This window comes from Doryrhamphus excisus, unplaced genomic scaffold (assembly GCF_037039965.1).
Source record: "Doryrhamphus excisus strain RoL-2023G ecotype Guam unplaced genomic scaffold, RoL_Dexc_Guam_v1.1 HiC_scaffold_24, whole genome shotgun sequence".
Lineage (NCBI taxonomy): Eukaryota > Metazoa > Chordata > Actinopteri > Syngnathiformes > Syngnathidae > Doryrhamphus > Doryrhamphus excisus.
In genome coordinates, this window is record NW_027621862.1 from 6806930 (window position 1) to 6826510 (window position 19581).

General features: G+C 45.1%; 6 non-coding genes and 3 pseudogenes across 6 annotated transcripts; 2 read left to right on the top strand and 7 right to left on the bottom strand.

Annotated features, from left to right (window-relative positions):
- Positions 1-758: 758 nt before the first annotated feature.
- Positions 759-877, bottom strand: LOC144895464 (5S ribosomal RNA). Its single transcript, XR_013625967.1, has one exon. It is a non-coding gene; the product is annotated as a 5S ribosomal RNA (ribosomal RNA).
- Positions 878-989: 112 nt separating this feature from the next.
- Positions 990-1108, bottom strand: LOC144897216 (5S ribosomal RNA). Its single transcript, XR_013626786.1, has one exon. It is a non-coding gene; the product is annotated as a 5S ribosomal RNA (ribosomal RNA).
- Positions 1109-1220: 112 nt separating this feature from the next.
- Positions 1221-1339, bottom strand: LOC144895606 (5S ribosomal RNA). Its single transcript, XR_013626110.1, has one exon. It is a non-coding gene; the product is annotated as a 5S ribosomal RNA (ribosomal RNA).
- A 112-nt stretch (positions 1340-1451) lies between these two features.
- On the bottom strand, positions 1452-1560 carry LOC144896860 (5S ribosomal RNA; annotated as a pseudogene).
- A 112-nt stretch (positions 1561-1672) lies between these two features.
- LOC144896085 (5S ribosomal RNA) lies at positions 1673-1781 on the bottom strand (annotated as a pseudogene).
- A 381-nt stretch (positions 1782-2162) lies between these two features.
- LOC144897012 (U2 spliceosomal RNA) lies at positions 2163-2321 on the bottom strand (annotated as a pseudogene).
- Positions 2322-8723: 6402 nt separating this feature from the next.
- On the bottom strand, positions 8724-8795 carry trnaq-cug (transfer RNA glutamine (anticodon CUG)). Its single transcript has one exon. It is a non-coding gene; the product is annotated as a tRNA-Gln (tRNA).
- A 3035-nt stretch (positions 8796-11830) lies between these two features.
- trnas-aga (transfer RNA serine (anticodon AGA)) lies at positions 11831-11912 on the top strand. Its single transcript has one exon. It is a non-coding gene; the product is annotated as a tRNA-Ser (tRNA).
- Positions 11913-17229: 5317 nt separating this feature from the next.
- trnaq-uug (transfer RNA glutamine (anticodon UUG)) lies at positions 17230-17301 on the top strand. Its single transcript has one exon. It is a non-coding gene; the product is annotated as a tRNA-Gln (tRNA).
- Positions 17302-19581: the final 2280 nt, after the last annotated feature.

Here is a 19581-nt window from a genome sequence, read left to right on the forward strand (position 1 = left end):
TTTAGTGCAATGGTGTACCTTACCTCTCACAGGTAATGGTTTAATTAATTTTAATTAATTAAATTAATCAGAGGCATCATGACCAGTCTGCATCAAAACATTATCTGAAATCCTGTGGCAGGTTTCTGGCATTGATTCCTAATTCAGTTGCCATCCCTGATAGATGGTAATGGTAATGGTAATCATGCCCGCGTGGCAGGCGAGTCTCTTTGCTTGTCTGACGTCTGTGTCGCATCCTGATTGGCTGGCACCAAATGTCAACGACACGAGCGTGGCCCCCGCTTGGCAAGTGAGAATTCTACCACTGAACCATCAATGCCACGTGGGGACAGAGAAAAAAATTCAACTGTCAAGTGGATGAGCCTCTGCAAAGTGGCACTGAATGACAACACATCACAATGTCATACTCTTTGGATTCAAGCACCTTCTGGCGTAATGGGATCCACAACAATCATGTCAGCTGTGGATGCAACGTCAATTCGTTCTTGAAGGGCGAGTGACAAAAAGAAGTACATGGTTCAGAAATCAGCTGCCAAAGTTTCACTACATGCCACAGAAACAAACAGCTCCTCTCCACTTTCCCTCCAAAATGCTTCCTCGTTAGGACACACCTACTGGGCGTTTTCAGGGTAGTATGGTCGTAGGCTGCCAGGTCAACTGAAAAGATCCTATTTGAAGGCGACGCAGGCCAAACTAGACTCCAGCAAAAAGTGTCAAACAGCGCCCTCTGCTGTCAGGCAAGAGCAGAAACCATTAAAAGCTTACAGCACCTGGTATTCCCAGGCAGTCTCCCATTCGAGTACTAACCAGGCCCGCCCCTGCTTAGCTTCCGAGATCGGACAAGATCGGGCGTTTTCAGGGTAGTATGGCCGTAAGCTCCCAGGTCAACTGAAAAGATCCTATTTGAAGGCGACGCAGGCCAAACTAGACTCCAGCAAAAAGTGTCAAACAGCGCCCTCTGCTGTCAGGCAAGAGCAGAAACCATAAAAAGCTTACAGCACCTGGTATTCCCAGGCGGTCTCCCATCTAAGTACTAAACAGGCCCGTCCCTGCTTAGCTTCCGAGATCAGACGAGATCAGGCGTTTTCAGGGTAGTATGGCCGTAAGCTGCCAGGTAAACTGAAAAGATCCTATTTGAAGGCGACGCAGGCCAAACTAGACTCCAGCAAAAAGTGCCAAACAGCGCCCTCTGCTGTCAGGCAAGAGCAGAAACCATAAAAAGCTTACAGCACCTGGTATTCCCAGGCGGTCGCCCATCCAAGTACTAACCAGGCCCACCCCTGCTTTGCTTCCGAGATCAGATGAGATCGGGCGTTTTCAGGGTAGTATGGCCGTAAGCTGCCAGGTCAACTGAAAAGATCCTATTTGAAGGCGACGCAGGCCAAACTAGACTCCAGCAAAAAGTGTCAAACAGCGCCCTCTGCTGTCAGGCAAGAGCAGAAACCATAAAAAGCTTACAGCACCTGGTATTCCCAGGCGGTCTACCATCCAAGTACTAACCAGGTCCCCCCCTGCTTTGCTTCTGAAATCGGACGTATTCAGGGTAGTATGGCCGTAAGCTGCCAGGTCAACTGAAAAGATCCTATTTGAAGGCGACGCAGGCCAAACTAGACTCCAGCAAAAAGTGTCAAACAGCGCCCTCTGCTGTCAGGCAAGAGCAGAAACCATAAAAAGCTTACAGCACCTGGTATTCCCAGGCGGTCTTCCATCCAAGTACTAACCAGGCCCGCCCCTTCTTAACTTCCGAGATCGGGCGTTTTCAGGGTAGTATGGCCGTAAGCTGCCAGGTCAACTGAAAAGATCTTATTTGAAGGCGACGCAGGCCAAACTAGACTCCAGCAAAAAGTGTCAAACAGCAGTTGATCAATGCGACACTCACAGGGCCCCGGGAAGCGCGCACGAAACCTGAGAATCAGGAGCCGGTGGGAGACTGCAGGAGGCAAGGCTGACAAAAAGTGGCTGACACCCTCTGGAGACCGGCTGCTGCGAGGGAAGTGGGGTCCACGGAGTGCGCAGACACAGTGCCCCGCTACCACGAGCCATTTCCTCTGCAGAACTACTGCTCAGGGGGCACCAAACGTGAGCACGTTCTGTGCATTTCTTTCAGCACCATCCACAAGATGCACCCTGCCAGAGTCTGCTGTTGCTGTTTACGCAAGAAGGAGAAGTGCACCGTTCCTGGAAGCGCTGCAATACCAGGTCGATGCGTGGAGCGGATGGCGCAAGCCCCAATCGCAGCTCCCTGTTCCAAAAAGCAATTTAATATTTAGTATAATGACAATAAAGGCCATTCCATTGACCAAACATTGGCTTGAAGGGTGGCCTTTGTGAAGAGTGAAGTTTAGGTCCTTTCAGCCAGTCAATAAACCTTTTCAAACTATTGGCTATTAGTGAGGACATAGACAGGGATTGTGATCCAGGGACCTTTAGAGCTTCAGTCTAATGTTCTCCCAACTGAGCTATCTCAGCTGTGAAGGTGGTGTTCCGCTTTTTCAGTCTGGGCTTAAAGTAGGGGCAGTGTGAAGCTGTGCCACGTGCTATGTTGCTGTGTACCTGGTCCAGTGTGTTCTAATCTTGGGTTGGAATGTCCCCATGCTGGTAACGGGTGGGGAATACAGTCCGTTGATGAAGATAAGCAGAACTTAAATGGATGGATTTCACTGGTTGAAGTTGTCAGCTACCACAAAAACGGTCATGGGCCATGAGCCTCTGTTCTGAATTCCCCTTTTTGTTTGGTGTATATGGGAAAATGCACATTGCAAAGCAGCAAAGGGAACAGAACCAGTTTAACAGTAAAAAAATAAACAATCTAAGAATAAACAATATAAACAGCCTAAAGTAATAACAGTTTAATAGTTTTGTCATGCGGAATATCATTGTTTGATTTCCCAATGGGGAGTTCCTGTTTTGTATGTCAAAATTTCACGTTGAACCTGGAGCAGGATTACGATTGCAACAACCAGTAGGGTAAAACACACCCGTCTCACGAGAACAAGACCTCTCTTTATCTTCTTCTTGAAGTGCTCAGCTGTGTTGTACAATCTGAAAGTCCTTTGCTGACAAATCATTCCAGTGTTGGATAATGGACCTTACCAAGAAAATGCCAGCTGTGGGATTTTTACCAGTGCCTCCTGAGCGAAAGGAGCTTTCATCTGGCGCTTTAGACCGATTGATCAAAACCATCCTCTGCTATGACTGCGCTGTTTTCGGGTCCTTCGACAAGGTTGCAGATGTATTGTCTGTATTCCTTTTCAAAATCCAAATTTTAACGCCGCCTTTATGACAGATGTAAAAACCATCAGGCGGTAGACTGCGATTGGATTGGTTGACTTGGAATTGTTTTCATGTGTTTCAAATAAAATCACACATTCAACATATTGAACGTTGATATCTGCCCAAAATACTACTGGACTGGAAACCCGTTGGATCATGTGACAAAACATTGTATTGTAAGACAGAGTTGTAATGAAAATTTACGAGCACCTGACCATTGATCCTTTTGTTTTGGGAATTGTGTTTTTTTTGTGTTGTCCGAAAGCAGGGAGGGAAGTGTCCCCAGGGTCTCTCACACCCTAGGCGAGAATCATCAGCTCGACCAACAATCCACGGTATGGACAAGTACCTGTGGTCCATATTTTCCGGACGACGCCCTACTGGTGCTGGCCTGCACAAAGGCGCTTCTTGGGAGACAGTGGCCGCTGTAGTGTCGTTATGTGCAAACAACAAGCTCATCCTCAACACAGAGAAGACGAAGAAGATGACAGTGCACACAGGGAATAATTCTCTTTCCTACTGTTATAAATAAGAAGGGTGACATGGTAGTATACGGGATGTCTGTAGGCTGGTGCAACACTCCTCATGAAGAGCAGGGTTATCCTTTTCCGGGCAAGAACCAAAACTCTGACTCGGAGGTGCTGATTGCTGCTCCAGTTGCTTCCAATTCATCTGCGAGTGAAACATGAATTTTAGAGTCAGGTTAATTGAAAGGGTTGGCAAGCTAGCAAGGAGTTGAAACTAGAATCTCCTGATCCGCAGTCAGATGTGTTATCCTTTGCCCCACTATTCGCACAACAAAAAGACCTGTAATTTTTGCAACACCATAACACTAATTAAGATGTGTCATTTTGAGTCAACAAGACCATGTCAACAAAGGTCCTGCAGGAGATAAGGTGACCGAGAGGTTAAGGTGATGGACTGCTAATCCCTTGTGTTCTGCATGCCTGGGTTCAAATCCCATCCTCATCGGACTATACCAATGCACAAGTTTTGACACCACCTGTGTTTTTAGGAAACATCATTAGAATGTAATTCATCAAAGTATCAGGTACGATGTCGGAGATCAAGAATGCTTTTTTGGCAGGGAAAAGGCATAATATACCATTTGGAGAATGCAGGCATCAATTCCACTTCATCTCACAGCGAGCGCTCTACCATTTGTGGTCATACAAGAATGGGATTTGTTTATGTGTGCTTCGAATGAGATGTTTTCTGCATGATGACCATTTTTCTACGGGAAAGATATCTTTCAGATGTATCAATTAAAATACTGAATCGTCCAATGTGGGGCTCCAACCCAGTCTCATGCTCTATGGACTGAGATTGCTTTGCATCTGAGAGGTAGCAGGATCGATGCCCACATTCTCCAAGAAATCCTTGATGTTGGGATTGACATGATAGATGTTGGGATCGGAAATGAGTCCAGGATCTATCCCTCAGTGTCAGATGAATACCCCAAACCTAATCCTGGCTGCGTTCTCTAGAGTAGTCTCTTGTCATGTCCCGGTCCCGCCACCTCCAAGATCGACTGAGGTCTTATTTTTTATTTTTATTTTTTGTCCCGTCCAGCCATTGGGGCAGATAGTATTGTTGATCTCAATGCCCTTACATGCTAGACAGATTTGCTCTGTGTCAGGAAAGGTGTTGGCTACAACTTCCCTGTACCATGAAATTTTATTTGCCGTTATTTAATGTTTTTGTTATGCCATTTGGAGCGACTGGACCGGAGCAAGAAGAAGAACAGAAAAGAAGAAGAGAAAGGTGGGGTGGGGGGGCAGTAGAGGGAGAGACAAAAACAGCAGCAACAAGAATTCCCATAACAACAGTGACAAACAGAACAGTTAAATGTCAATGATGGCTAAGGGTCACAATGGAGATGATATCAGTGAAATGAAACAGTCCAACTTACCAGTAGCAATAGTAACAATGAGGACAACCATGATAGTAAACACAATTACAACCATACAGTTACAGTAATTAAACTCTCACTGCTTGACATCATTACTGTAATAATAGCATACCAATACCATATAAACACCCGTGTGCTGTGAGTGTCCATATGGAGGTGTGTTGTGTATGTGAATGCGAGTGTGTGAATGTGTAATTGTCACTGAGAATGACAAAAGGAGAGAGACTGCCTTTTACCACCCAGCAAACCCCCCCCCCCCCCCCCCCCCCCGCGCAGCCATGTCAAGCCCCCACCGCCAGAGATCCTCCGGCCCCGTGGGTGTGGGCAAAGCCAGGGCCGACTCCCCAAGACCCGCCCCCGAATCAACTCCCCGAAGAGACCAGCAAGAGGCCATGGAGGAGCAATCTCAACCGGCAACAGGGCGCCAGCAGGCCGGAGAAGAGTCGCACCCCCGAGACCAGCGGGAGACCATACCCCACTAGGGCAGAAGGGCATCGAAGGCCACACACCCGTGGGCACAGGGGCGCCCCCGCCAGCCGGAAGGGAGCCCGTCCACGGTCGGAGGCGCCCCCAAGGGCACGTGGGGGCCCGCGACCCAGGACAGACCCAGGGAGGTAGCGCCAACCATGACCCTAGGGCAAGCCCTGGCGTCAGCTGGTTCCAGCGGGACCCCCAGAAAGGCCAGACCAAAATATCATTTGCCCTCAAAATACAAGGGCAGCGGGACAATCCCTTGGTACATTATGGAAACTACACTCTTAAAAATGCTGGGTTAAAAACAACCCAATCTGGGTTGTTTCCCAACCCAACGCTGGTTAAATATAGGACCAACCTCGCGTTGGGTTATTTTAACCCAACAAGTTGGGTTGGTTCTCTTAACCCAACAATTGGGTTGTACATTGGGTTGTTCATATGACCCAACGCTGGGTTCATATTTACTACACGGCTGGGTTATTTCAACCCAACAAGTTGGGTTGCCAATATACCATATACTATATATATATATATATATATATATATATATATATATATATATATATATATATATATATATATATATATATTATTTATTTTTATTGTATGCTAATATTATTAATAATATATTACAATGACACCAATGTAACAATAAAATATTTATTTATTATATATAATATATTTATATTACATTTCCAGAACATACAAATATAACAACTCACAACATTTCCTTCACATATGAACAAATTATGTCCAAAAAAATTACATTTTAAGAACGGGTGAGGGGGACAGCTATGAGAGAGTGATATATACATAGAACAAGAGGCTCTGTGAGCAGCAGCACAAATGGGTAGGCGATTGTGCCTGCTGCAAGTATTCCACCATGTTAGCTCCGACCTATGATGAGAAAAGAAAAAAAGGTAAGTATTTTGTAAGTATTTCTAGCAGTGCAGAGCAATTGTCATCAGCTCTCTACTGAAGCTATTTCAATATATATTCTACGGGGAGAAGTGTGACACCTGTAAAGTCAATGGCGTGTTCAACAATTTATTCAGGGGGTTTGGCCAGTCTAATGTTTGGTCTGTGGTTTATACATCACACATCACTATGGAGTAACAGCTTACACCAAGTTACAACTTGTAAGAATAGTGCTTCATGAAATGAGAAACAGCCAAATGTTACGCTGTCACACATTCCACGAAATACAATCTTTTCAAGTCGCTCCTCATAAAAAGAGTCCTGCTTTAAAACTGTGTAAAAGAACAACTGGAGTCATGTCACAATTCATTTACATTTTAATTTCTGTTGAAAGGTAAATTACTTACCAGCTTAACATCGATGAAGGCTCTCTTCACCTCCTGAATACTCGCCCGGGCCAATTTCCTGCCCTTTTTAAACACAGGCGGAGGGAGCAGGATGGGCAGCAGCGTCATGGGCAACTTCTCCCCTGGCATTTGTAGGACAATTATGGGTGTCATTACCAGATTGTTGAGAACATGAGTTTTAAATATTATAATATATTACAATTTTAGATAAAACTGTTTTCAATATGTTCCACTACTGTGCAGTGTTGTCGTATTGCAATCAACCCTAAAATAATATTGAGAAAATGTCTTGATTATGTTTACTTGGTCTATATTAAAACACAAAAACACACCCCAAACATTTTTTTTTACCAATTGGGATCATAATGTGTACCATAGAGGGTTTGTCATCATTGTCTCGAGCAGTGGTGAGCAAACTTTGACTCGCAGGCTGATATAACAGCAATATATATTGGAATCACAAGATGGCTCACCCTGTTAAAAATTTGGGTATTGGTACAAGCAACAGTGACTGACCCACCGCCATTTCTTATGTCTATAACATATAGCAGGCACAGTAGCTACTGTAAAACAATACCCATAAAATGAAGGCATGAAGATGACTTACCTTTCAATCAGCCCCGGTAGCTGCCACTCAGTCAATTTGGAACTGACAAACTCATCCATAGATACTTTTCAGCGAACTGAAACATCACAAAGAGGGTCCATAAGAACAAACATACCATGAAATGAAATAAGATTCAGTAGTCCAAACATTTATATGCAACTTACAAAACTGTCATCGAATTCGCGCCCAAACTGATTAGTATACAGTGGACTATCGGTGGCTAACGGAAGCCCGCTAGCATGCAGCCGTCTAGCTTAAAAAAACACCGGTTCATCAGCACGCTCGTATTAATTCACGAGATTCTTTGACTTGATATCACATAAAATGGCAAATTGACGAGATAACTGACGTTGTCCTCATAACTATCACACATGTCTCTTGTAATTTCAACAACATAGTTTGGTTCCTACATAGCTCGCCAGCGAATGTGTTCGCTTGCCACTTTTGGAGGGAATGGAAGTTTGCTAAGGTTACCGATCGATTCCTCAAGCTAGTACTCAACAGTGCTTCACGAACTTACATTTTAACACGTTTATGAAGCGTTATATAATAATATAAAGTCATTTATACGGTAAAACAATAGTGGGAATGTAACAAACCTTGCTCCGTGCTGAAATTGGTCTCCTCAGATGAAATGTGGGGTCCGAACGAAGTAAGTTTGTGGGCGGGGCTTTGTTGCGCATGTCCAAAATTCTACCCAACGCTCTGGGTTGTCCAAAATAACCCAGCACAATATAATGGAAATCACAACCCAGCAGCAAATAACTCAGCACCCAACAGAGATAACCCAGCGAATTGGGTTCTCAGAATACCCAACTCAATAAAAATAACCCAATTAAATGACCCAACAGGCTCAACCCAGCGATTGGGTCAAAAAAATAACCCAGCATTTTTAAGAGTGTACATGAGGAGCCTGGCTTTTAACTAGAACTGGAAATACTTGTGGAGCCCCGCACATAAACCACGTGTCTTCCTCACATGCTGTCATAGACATTCGCGTCATTTGAGGAACTCATCCTGATCCACGGTTACCACTGATTTGGAGAGTAAATTTTACTTAAGTAAATAAGTCATCATACACTTACTGTTAAAGGAAGACACAGTCCAAACACTTGCTTGCTGCAGGGCAAGTAGGTTCCACCAAGACTTGAACTTGGATCACTGGATTCAGAGTCCAGAGTGCTAACCATTACACCATGGAACCTGCAAGTGCATTATAGGGTCCTGACGTACACATTGTCAGATTACATGAGAGTTGATAGAACTTCACTGTGCACTACTTTCCTTTCCCGAGACGCCGGATGGTGGTCCAGAATCTCTTCGAAGCTGTCCGGAAGTCATTCTCCATGGCTTCTCCAAACTCCTCCCATGTCAGGCTTTTTGCCTCAGTGAATGCCAAAGCCGCGGACCGCTTGGCCTGTTGGTTCCTGTCAGCTGAAGTCCCATAAGCCAAAACGGCCCAATAGAACTCCTTCAGCTTGACGGCATCCCTCACCAATGGTATCCACCAACGGGTTCGAGGATTACCGCCACGACAGGCACCGACCATCTTCCAGCCACAGGATGTCTGCAGGCTGGTGCAACACCTCATGAAGAGCAGAGCTGACCTGTTCCGGGTGAAACCCATGAACTCGGACTCTGAGGTGCAGTTTGACCATTTCAGCTGAGTTCTGAATTTATCAGTTGATCAACATTTCTACCCTCGACTATGGTCATGAGCTTTGAGTCAGCATGGAAAGGATAAGATAGTGGGTAAAAGCAGCTGAAATGACTTTGTTTTGTAGTGCGGCTGGACTTTCTCTTAGACATGGGGGAGAAGCTGTGTCATCCGGGAGGAAATGGGACAAAAGTCACGACAGAAATTGCACATCAGTGTAAATGAAATGAATGTAGAAAGTCTGTGAGGATTAGTACATGGCAGCTCAGATTCAGTGCATGGGGGAATTAGCTCAAATGGTAGAGTGCTTGCTTAGCATGTGAGAGGTAGCGGGATTGATGCCTGCATTCTCCAAAAGGTGTATTATGGCTTTTTCCTGCCAACAAAAGCATTCTGGATCTCCGACATCGTACCTCATACATTGATTCAGTACATGCTAATGATGTTTCCTAAAAACACAGGTGGTGTCAACACTAGCGCGAACTTAACTGATCCTGCTGTTTTGACAATTGTGTTTAAAAAAAGATCAAAACAAGATCAGGTGGGCTCGTCGGGGAATTAAACCAGGGACCTCTCACACCCAAAGCGAGAATCATGCAACTAGACCAGAGAGCCACAATTTCAAACAAGTAGCTGTGGTCTATATTTACTGGCCTGCACAAAGGGGCTTCCAGGTACGGGGTGGCCACCGGGTGGTCACATGGTTGTGCAAACAACAAGCTCATCCTCAACACAGAGAAGACACAAGGAATAATTCTCACTTCTGGCTAAATAAGCAGCACGACATGGCAGTCATAGCAGAGAATGGTTTCAGTTGCCAGATTGAGGCTTTCGCTCAGGAGGCACTCGTAGAAATCCCACAGCTGACATTTTCCTGGTCAGACCCATTATCCATGACTGAACTCCCCGTCGGGAAATCAAACAACGGTCTTCTTCAATATTGTTAAACTGTTATTACTTTAGGCTGTTTATAATGTTTATTCTCAGATTGGTTATATTTTCCTGTTTAACTACGTAGTTATGTCCCCTTTGCTGCTGTGCAATGCAAATTTCCCCACTGAGGGACGAGTAAAGGTATATCTAATCTAATCTAATGAACTCCAATTCTGAGTTGTTGTGGTGTCGATTAAGAGAGGTTCTAGTTGTAATGTTCTAGAGTTCTAGTGAGACGGGTTTGCTTTACCCTACTGGTTGTTGCAATCGTAATCTTGCTCAAGGTTCAACGTGAAATTGTGACATACAAAACAGGAACTCCCCGTCGGGAAATCAAACAATGGTCTTCCGTGTGACAAAATTGTTATACTGTTATTACTTTAGGCTGTTTATATTATTTATTCTTAAATAGTTATTTCCCCTTTGCTGCTGTGCAATGTAAATTTTCCCACTGAGGGATGAGTAAAGGTATATCTAATCAAATCTAATGAACTACAATTCTGACAGTTGTTGTGGTGTCGATTGGCCAAAGGGGAATTCAAAACAGAGGCTCATGGCCCATGACCGTTTTTGTGGTAGCTGACGACTTCAACCAGTGAAATCCATCCATTTTCTGTACAGCTTATCCTCATCAACGGACTGTATTCCCCACCCGTTACCAGCATGGGGAAATTCCAACCCAAGATGATTGGACCAGGAACACAGCCACATACGTGGCAGAGACACAGCTTCAGCCTACCCCCACTTTTAGATTAAATTAATTAATTAGATTGAGTTTAGTTTAGTTTTAGTAGAATTAGTTTGAGAAGCCTTTTGCTGAAAGGACCTTAACTTCACATCCAGCCAATGCCAGAGGAAATTAAAAGCCAAACCATCGACAGCAAAGGCACAAGTTGAGTCCACCGAGACATCAAGGTGACCCCAAAGGTAGCTCAGGTGTTTCTTTCACAGCTGGTTTCTAAACCTTTTAAACCTCGTTTGCGATTGTGAAAAGCCCATTTTTTCTGGAACATGTTATATGAACTACAATTTTTGCTACAAAGGAGAAATCTGGAGTCAATTTGGACAATTGCCAATCTGAGCCCACTTTAACCCTCTCTAACCCAACACAAAATGACTGAAAAAAAAGATTTGTGTTATGGTTCAGTGGGAGGGGCATACAAATCATTGCCTATGTGCTTGTGTGGTGCCTCGTACCATAATGCGGTGACCAAATAGGTCAGCCAGAAGGACCACGATGGACCATTCTAAATCCCACTAAGTCGTGTGCTGGAAGGACCACAATGGGTCATCCTGAATATCACTAAATTGGCAAGCAGTTGTCCTTGCAATTTAACCACTGGTCTTTTGGGGCAGTCATGGTGTCAGGACGCCTGTGACCATGATGGATCATCCGAAATCCCACTAAGTATTTGTGAGCCGGAAGGGCCACAATGGGTCTTCCTAAATAAAGCTAGCACAGGTTCAAACTAACTGGTTCAAATTCTGCCTGCAACGTGGAGTTTTGGGGGCACTTGTGGTGTCAAGACGTCTGTGACAATAGAGATCCAGGTGAAATTGCCTGGATCTTCATGGTTGCTTACTGAATTGGCAGGTTCCCTTGCATTTCAACTGAAAAACAACGGTATAAACGGTGCGGTTCTTTGCAAGTTGTTGTGGCCGAGTGGTTAAGGCGATGGACTAGAAATCCATTGGGGTTTCCCCGCGCAGGTTCAAATCCTGCCGACAACGTACAGTTTTGGGGGCACTCGTGGTGTCAAGACTTCACTGACGGTGGCGATCCATGGGAAGTCATCAGACCAAAAACATGTCAGGGAATCAATGAAATCCTTTTCAGTCATGGTGTAAGGACGCCTGTTACAATAGAGATCTAGGTGAAATTGCCTGCACTGGAAAAAGCAGAGAACCACCTTCGCAGCTGAAATAGCTCAGTTGAGAGAGCGTTAGACTGAAGATCTGAAGATCCCGGGTTTCAGCACAGTCCCTCTTTACGTCCTGACTTGGCAAATAGTTTGAGAAGGCCTTTGCTGAAAGGACCTTCTCACATGAACTCTGACTCTCATGAGCACTGACTTCTTCTTGAAGGGCTCAGTTGTGTTGTACAATCTGACAGTCCTTTGCTGCCACATCATTCCAGTCAAGGACAATGGACATGACCAGGAAAATGCCAGCTGTGGGATTTCAAGCAGTGCCTTCTGAGAGAAAAGAGTCTTAATCTGGCGCTTAAGACCAATCATCCACACAACCTAAAATGGTGCCCTGATCAGGAAAAAACTGTGCCCTTGTGAGGTTCGCTGACAATGGAGGACACTCAAAAGGAGCCCGACAAAGCAACACACTCCTCAGCCTCCCTCAAATCCTGCTGACAACGTACAGTTTTGGGGGCACTCTTGGTGTCAAGACATCACTGATGGTGGCGATCCATGGGAAGTCATCAGACTAAAAATGTGTCAGGGGATTCATGGGAATTCATGTGAGATCCCCCAAAACCATGAGCTGCAATACCACTCACGAGTTGACAAGTCTCATAAAATTGGCAAACATTTTCCATTGCATTTCGACTGATATACAACGGCATAATCTGTGAGGTTCTGCGTTTGTGACAATTTGTTGTGGCCGAGTGGTTAAGGCGATGGATTAGAAATCCATTGGGGTTTCTGCTCCCTCATCCTCAGCACCGAGAAGGCCAAGGAGATGACCGTGCACACAAGGAATAACTTGTTTAAGTAAACCTTTTCGACCTAGCTGACCCGTCAAGAAGTCAATCTTTGTTTGTTAAATTTTCCCAGTCACCATGAGGATGTGCTGGTTTAGTGAATATGCATAGTTCCCATCGTGTAACGATGGATGGTGTGTTTGAGGGGGTATAGCTCAGTGGTAGAGCATTTGACTGCAGATCAAGAGGTCCTGGTTGATATCCGGATGCCCCATGATGCACAGCCTTGGTTTTAGGATTATTTTATTTATTATTTACTATTTAAGAATAGTCTAAAAGTACATGGATGCCTGGCTCAAACACCCTTGAGAATTGCAACAACTTGTGGTAATGTCTCTCGAATCGGTGTAATATAACTCGATTGTTTCCCTTTTTGCATGGTTCCTTAGGTCAATCCAACTCAAGTGAGGTTGGTTTTGGTTTGTTTCCATAAAGGTATGGGAAGGTTACTGTTGTAACCCTAGATTGTATCCATTCTGGCTCCATTTTGCAAGGGAGTTTATTGTTCAGTTGCATAAATATTGAAGTCAAAAGTCGATATTCCTTCTGATTATGACTTGCTAACTGCAGGCTGTATCTATGTATATGTTTTATTATTTGACACCACCTGTGTTTTTTGGAAACCTCAGTCAATCTTGGAGGTAGCAATTTCGGGACCGGGGCTTCTTCATCTCTGTCCATGGCAAGGTCAAGTACAGTATGTCAGAAGTTTTTGCCTTGTAAGTTCTCCTCGTTCATCAAGGGCCTGTATAGCGCAGTTGGTAGAGCATCAGCTTTTTAATCGCAGGGTCCAGGGTTCAAGACCTGTTCAAGTGACCCCTTCCCTTAAATGTCAAACCAACCTCTTTTGTCCTCCTACTGTGGTCAAGTACAGTGGGTGCAATGAATAACGCATCTGACTACGGATCAGAAGATTCCAGGTTCAACCCCTGGGACTCGCCAACCTTTCCAATTGACCTGAGTTAAAATTAAAGTTTTGCCTGCAGACAAATTTGGAGCAGCTGAAATGGGCAAACTGCACCTCCGAGTCCGAGTTCATGGGTTTCGCCCGGAAAAGGACAGCTCTGCTTTTCATGAGGTGGTCGGGTGTGTTGCACCAAGTCAAGTCAAGTCAAGTTTATTTATATAGCCCTTAATCACAAAAGATTCTCAAAGGGCTTAACAAGCAGGCAACAGTAGATGATAGACAATAGACGACAAACGATATCCCCTGATCTGAACCCCCATCAGGGCAAGGAAAAACTCAAAACCCATTAGGGATAAAGAAACCTTGAGAAGGGACCGCAGATGGGGGAATCCCCCTTCTAGGATGACCAAGCTGCAATGGATGTGGAGAGGTTAACATGTGACAGTTAAATATAAACAGAGAGTATAATAGTCCAGGTCCAAGATGTAATGCCATTAGGACAGTTGGGCAGCCGCGGGTCTTGAGATGATCACCATCCCTCTGCTGCAGCGCCTCCACAAGGTAGGCCACGTCAGATGTCCAGTTCCGTCAAGGCAACTTCCAAACAGCCTCTCCTGGGGGGTATGGGAGAGAGAAGGAGCGGCAGTCAAAACAGGCAGGGAATATTTTTACCTAAACGCTAAAGTATAGAAATGAATCTCAAGTCGGGACTTGAACATTTCTACTGAGGTAGCAGCTCTAATATTAACAGGTAGAGCATTCCACAACGTTGGGGCAACTTCTACACTCTTTACAGTCATTTGCATACATTATTTCTATTTTATACGAAGACACCAAGATAGATACCAAGACAATCCACGATGACTTGACGTATATTCACCCTCAGGATTTATTCTTCCTCTGTCGTTTTGTCACCTACTCTATACCGCCATCACTGCTAGCACCCCCTAGTGGACCTTGCGGTATTACACTCAAACGCCAACAATGGAGATTTGGTTTATTTTAGACACAAACATATAAAAAATAGTAGGGTGTCTTTTTTTCTTTTACAACTGAATTTTATATGTATGACATGAACTATTACTACTCTTAAATGCTCTAAACATATTTATATGTTTTAAACTGTTTTTTTTGAAACCATGTTACCTTATCTTTTATGTACCTTACACTCACACCACCCTTTTCTGCTTATAGCATGTCAACTGCCATACAAGTCTGGAAGGCCATCAGAGAAGTAGCTAACTGCTACACTAACTGCTCTGAACGCTTCTTCAGTTTGATTAGAGAGACGCTGAACGTTATAATGCAGATAATGAATCACTTCGGTATTATGGTTAATGGAAATCAAAGGGATGATAGAAGCAAAACTGGATATAACCTGATCTGTAATTTTATACTCCTCTGGGACGCCACGAGGGATACCTATGGCGTCAATGTACGTCGGGTTGGGGGTGTCTAACCAGGGTGAGGTTGACACACCTCGCCTGGTCCTCAGGGCGGCCGGTGGCATGAGGTGAGACCCTACGGAAGTAGCACTATGCACTAGGCGCTCCACATCTACTGACAATACTGTCATTGGAAGAAGGAAAGGAATCGGCGCACAAACACCAGTCATGTTCTCGGTCGGTAACCTAACCTCACGCCGGGTCCACCGCACCACCACCAGAGGTCAGCCCTGAGTATCGGCCGGAAGAAGGCATCCATCTGTAAGGTAGAATTACACCAAGAGATATTAATGCCGGGTTGTACCAATCGGGAACCTGTGGAAACGGTAATGCACATAAATTTACCTTTCGCCACTGTGCTGCTGAATATGGGCTTACCTTTGACCTCTGTAACCTCGGGGTGCGCTACGGCGAATGGCCGACAATTAGCCGAGGCTGCTTCTGGAGCAGTGGATGTATTCATCAGGGACACTCGGCGGAAATCACAGCGGGAACTATTTGCAATAAGGGGCCCACTCCCAGGCACGCTAAACAATCTGTTTTCCTTGTTTTAGCTTGTTCCACCATCAAAAGCCAATTGTTAAACTGTCCCGAAATACCTGTCAAGAGCACAAACAAGGTGTCCACCAGATACCCGCTTATAGCCCTCAGACCCCAGCGTACCGATTGAGTCTGCTTTGGGGTACATAAAATAAAAAAAAAACATATAATATTGCAATGGTGTCATGTGGCCGGTTAGCTCAGTTACTCAGAGCATGGTGCTAATAACGCCAAGGTCACAGGTTCAACCCCCGTACTAGCCACTCTTCTTTATGTGCTCCAGGAACAACAAATTCCCAAGGCGGCAACTTACCGGCCCCCATAACCGACATCACACCACCCACCCTCGACAAGACCGGGGAAAGGTAATGAAAACAGCATGTCAAAGCAGAGCGGCAAAAAACCTCTTGGTCACCAAGACTCAAGGAGCAGATCAATGGGGGCAGTGGACCCCATTATCCTCTTCAGACCACGAGTGCAGAGAATGCGGACCGTGAAGAAACAACAAAAGCCCCCGTTGACAACAACTAACAGTACACCACCACAAGGAAAACAGCATGGTGGCGACAAAAGCCCAAAAACCCCCAGGCCCCATAACCAACAGCGCACAACCCAGTCAACTGCGAAACACCCCCATCAAGGCTGCCAACCGACCAGGGAACGGTAAAGAAAACAGCATGGCAAAGCAGAGCAGCGGCAAACCTCTCGCCCACCGTGACTGCATGACCAATGGGGGCAGATGACCCCATTGTCCGAGAACCAAAATTTTGACCACGAGCACAGAGAATGCGGTCTGTTAAGGATGAGTTAGTTGATTTGAGCTGGAAACATTTGATGCAATGGTGTCCTGTGGTCGGTTAGCTCAGTTGGTCAGAGCGTGGCGCCAAGGTCACGGGTTCAACCCCCATACTGGCCACTCTTCTTTATGTGCCCCAGGAACAACAAAAGCCCACAGTGACAACCACCTGTGAAACACCCTCGACAAGACTGCAGAAAGACCGGGGAGAGGTAAAGAAAACAGCATGTAAAAGCAGAGCTGCAACAAACCTCTTGGTCACCAAGACTGCAAGGAGCAGATCAAAGGGGGCAGTGGACCCCATTATCCTCTACCCAAAATTTAGACCACGAGTGCAGAGAATGCGGACCGTAAAGGAACAACAAAAGCCCCTGTCAACAACACCCCGGCCCTCATGCCCCAGTGCGGCGTTGCCCGGGGAATATGGATCGCAGGTATTTGTCAAAACAGGGGCTTGTTGGTCTAGAGGTCCCGAGTTCAATTCCTGGACAAGCCCTCCCTGTCCTTTGACCTGATTATTGCTTTTTCTTATGACACAATTCCCAAAACAACAGGATCAGTGAAGTTCAATCAACTTCAATCAAGTTCAATAATGGAATCTGACAGGATGTACTTCAGGACCTGACAATGTCTGTACCCTTGCAGGTTCCGTGGTGTAATGGTTAGCACTCTGGACTTTGAATCCAGTGATCCAAGTTCAAGTCTTGGTGGAACCAACTTGCCCTGCAGCAATCAAACATTTGGACTGTGTTTTCCTTGACCAGTTAATGTGTGATTACTTGTTGATTTGAGTACAAATACACAGTGGTAACCGTGGACAACAACTTGTCAAAAGCTCAGAACCTCACAGATGATGTCGTTGTATATCAGTTGAAATACAATGGAAACTGGATGTCAGTATTGTTACAAGCATGAGACTTGTCTACTCATGAGTCAGGGGATTTCACATGGATCCCTAACCCTAACCCAGGCCTTTGGTTTTTACGTTGTGTGGATGAGTGGTCTAAAGCGCCAGATTAAGGCTCCTTTTGCTCGGCAGGCACTGGTTAAAATCCCACAGCTGGCATTTTCCTGGTCAGGTCCATTATCCACGACGGGAATGATTTGGGAGCAAAGGACTGTCAGATTGTACAACACAGCTGAGTACTTTGAGAAGAAGATTAAGAGAGGTCTTTTTCCCATGAGAAGGGTTTGTTTTACCCGACTGGTTGTTGCAACCGCAACACTGCTCAAGGTTCAACATGACATTGTCACATACAAAACAGGAACTCCCCTTCAGTGTAACGAACCCCGGGCTTCCATGTGACAGGCGGAGATACTTTCCACTATACTAACGAGGACTGCTGCTGAGCTGATGACAGCAGTTCGCAGATAGCGTTTCAAGATGACCCCAACCATTCAACCGAGACCGAAGACAAATCCTATCTCCAGTCAAAACCTATCCAAAGCGCACTGAATCCTAGCCACTAGACCACCATGGACCTTCTCTGCCAACACTGCAACAGCAGCAGAATTAGCTCAAATGGTAGTGCGCTTGCTTTGCATGTGAGAGGTAGTGGGATTGATATTTGTTTGGATGATTTGTTTAGATGATGTAGGATAAACTGTGCAGTTGTTTATTTAAGAGGATAAGTGTAGATAAGCTAGGAAAACTGTTGTCCACTGTCCATTAAAAGTGACCAGCCATTTGGTATTGAAAATTTGGATGATAGGTTCGTCCTGGAAGATCGAAAAAAGGCCATGCAAAATGGGAAGCAATCTAGAGTTATATTACACAGACTCGAGATACATGACCACAAGTTGTTGCTATTCCCAAGGGTGTCTGAGCCATGCATTCATTCTTCAAACAAGGGAGTGCATCAGGACTTGAATTGGAGACCTCTTGATCTGCAGTCAAATGCTCAACCACTGAGCTATAACCCCTCAGACACACCAAACATCATTACACGATGGGAACTAACTTCTGCATATGCACTTCACCAGCACACATCCTCATGGTGACTGGGAGAATTTAACAAACAAAGAATGACTTCTTGATGGGTCAGCTGGGTCGAAAAGGTTTACTTAAACAAGTTATTCCTCATGTGCATGTCATCTCCTTGGCCTTCTCGGTGTTGAGGATGAGGGAGCAGAAATCTTCTGGCATACTGTACTTAACCACAGTAGGAGGATAAAGGAGGTTGGTTTAACTTTTATGGGAAGGGGCCTACCCTTCACCGAACCACTGAAACTGGACAGACTTGTGTAGCCCCGCACACAAACCAAGTTTCTTCCTCACATGCTGCCAGCTGATCCTTGACATCAGCTGTCACAAACATTCGCGTCATTTGGGGAACTCATCCTGATCCACGGTTACAGCTGATTTGTAGAGTAAGTAAAAAAGTCACCATACACTTACTGTTAAAGGAAGACACAGTCCAAACACTCAATTGCTGCAGGGAAAGTAGGTTCCACAAAGACTTGAACTTGGATCACTGGATTCAGAGTCCAGAGTGCAAACCATTACACCATGGAACATGCAAGTGCATTGTAGCGTCCTGGAGTACACACTGTCAGATTACATTAGCAGACCAAACATCATTACACGATGGGAACTAACTTCTGCATATGCACTAAACCAGCACACATCCTCATGGTGACTGGGATAATTTAACAAACAAAGACTGACTTTTTTCTGGGTCAGCTAGGTCGAAAAGGTTTACTTAAACAAGTTATTCCTTGTGTGCACGGTCATCTCCTTGGCCTTCTCGGTGTTGAGGGTGAGGGAGCAGAAATCTTCTGGCATACTGTACTTGACCACAGTAGGAGGACAAACGAGGTTGGTTTCACATTTCAGGGAAGGGGCCTACCATTCACCGCCAGATTAAGGCTCCTTTCGCTCAGGAGGCACTGGTTGAAATCCCACAGCTGGAATTTTCCTGGTCAGGTCCATTATCCCTGACTGGAAGGATTTGGCAGCAAAAGACTGTCAGATTGTACAACTGAGCACTGAGAAA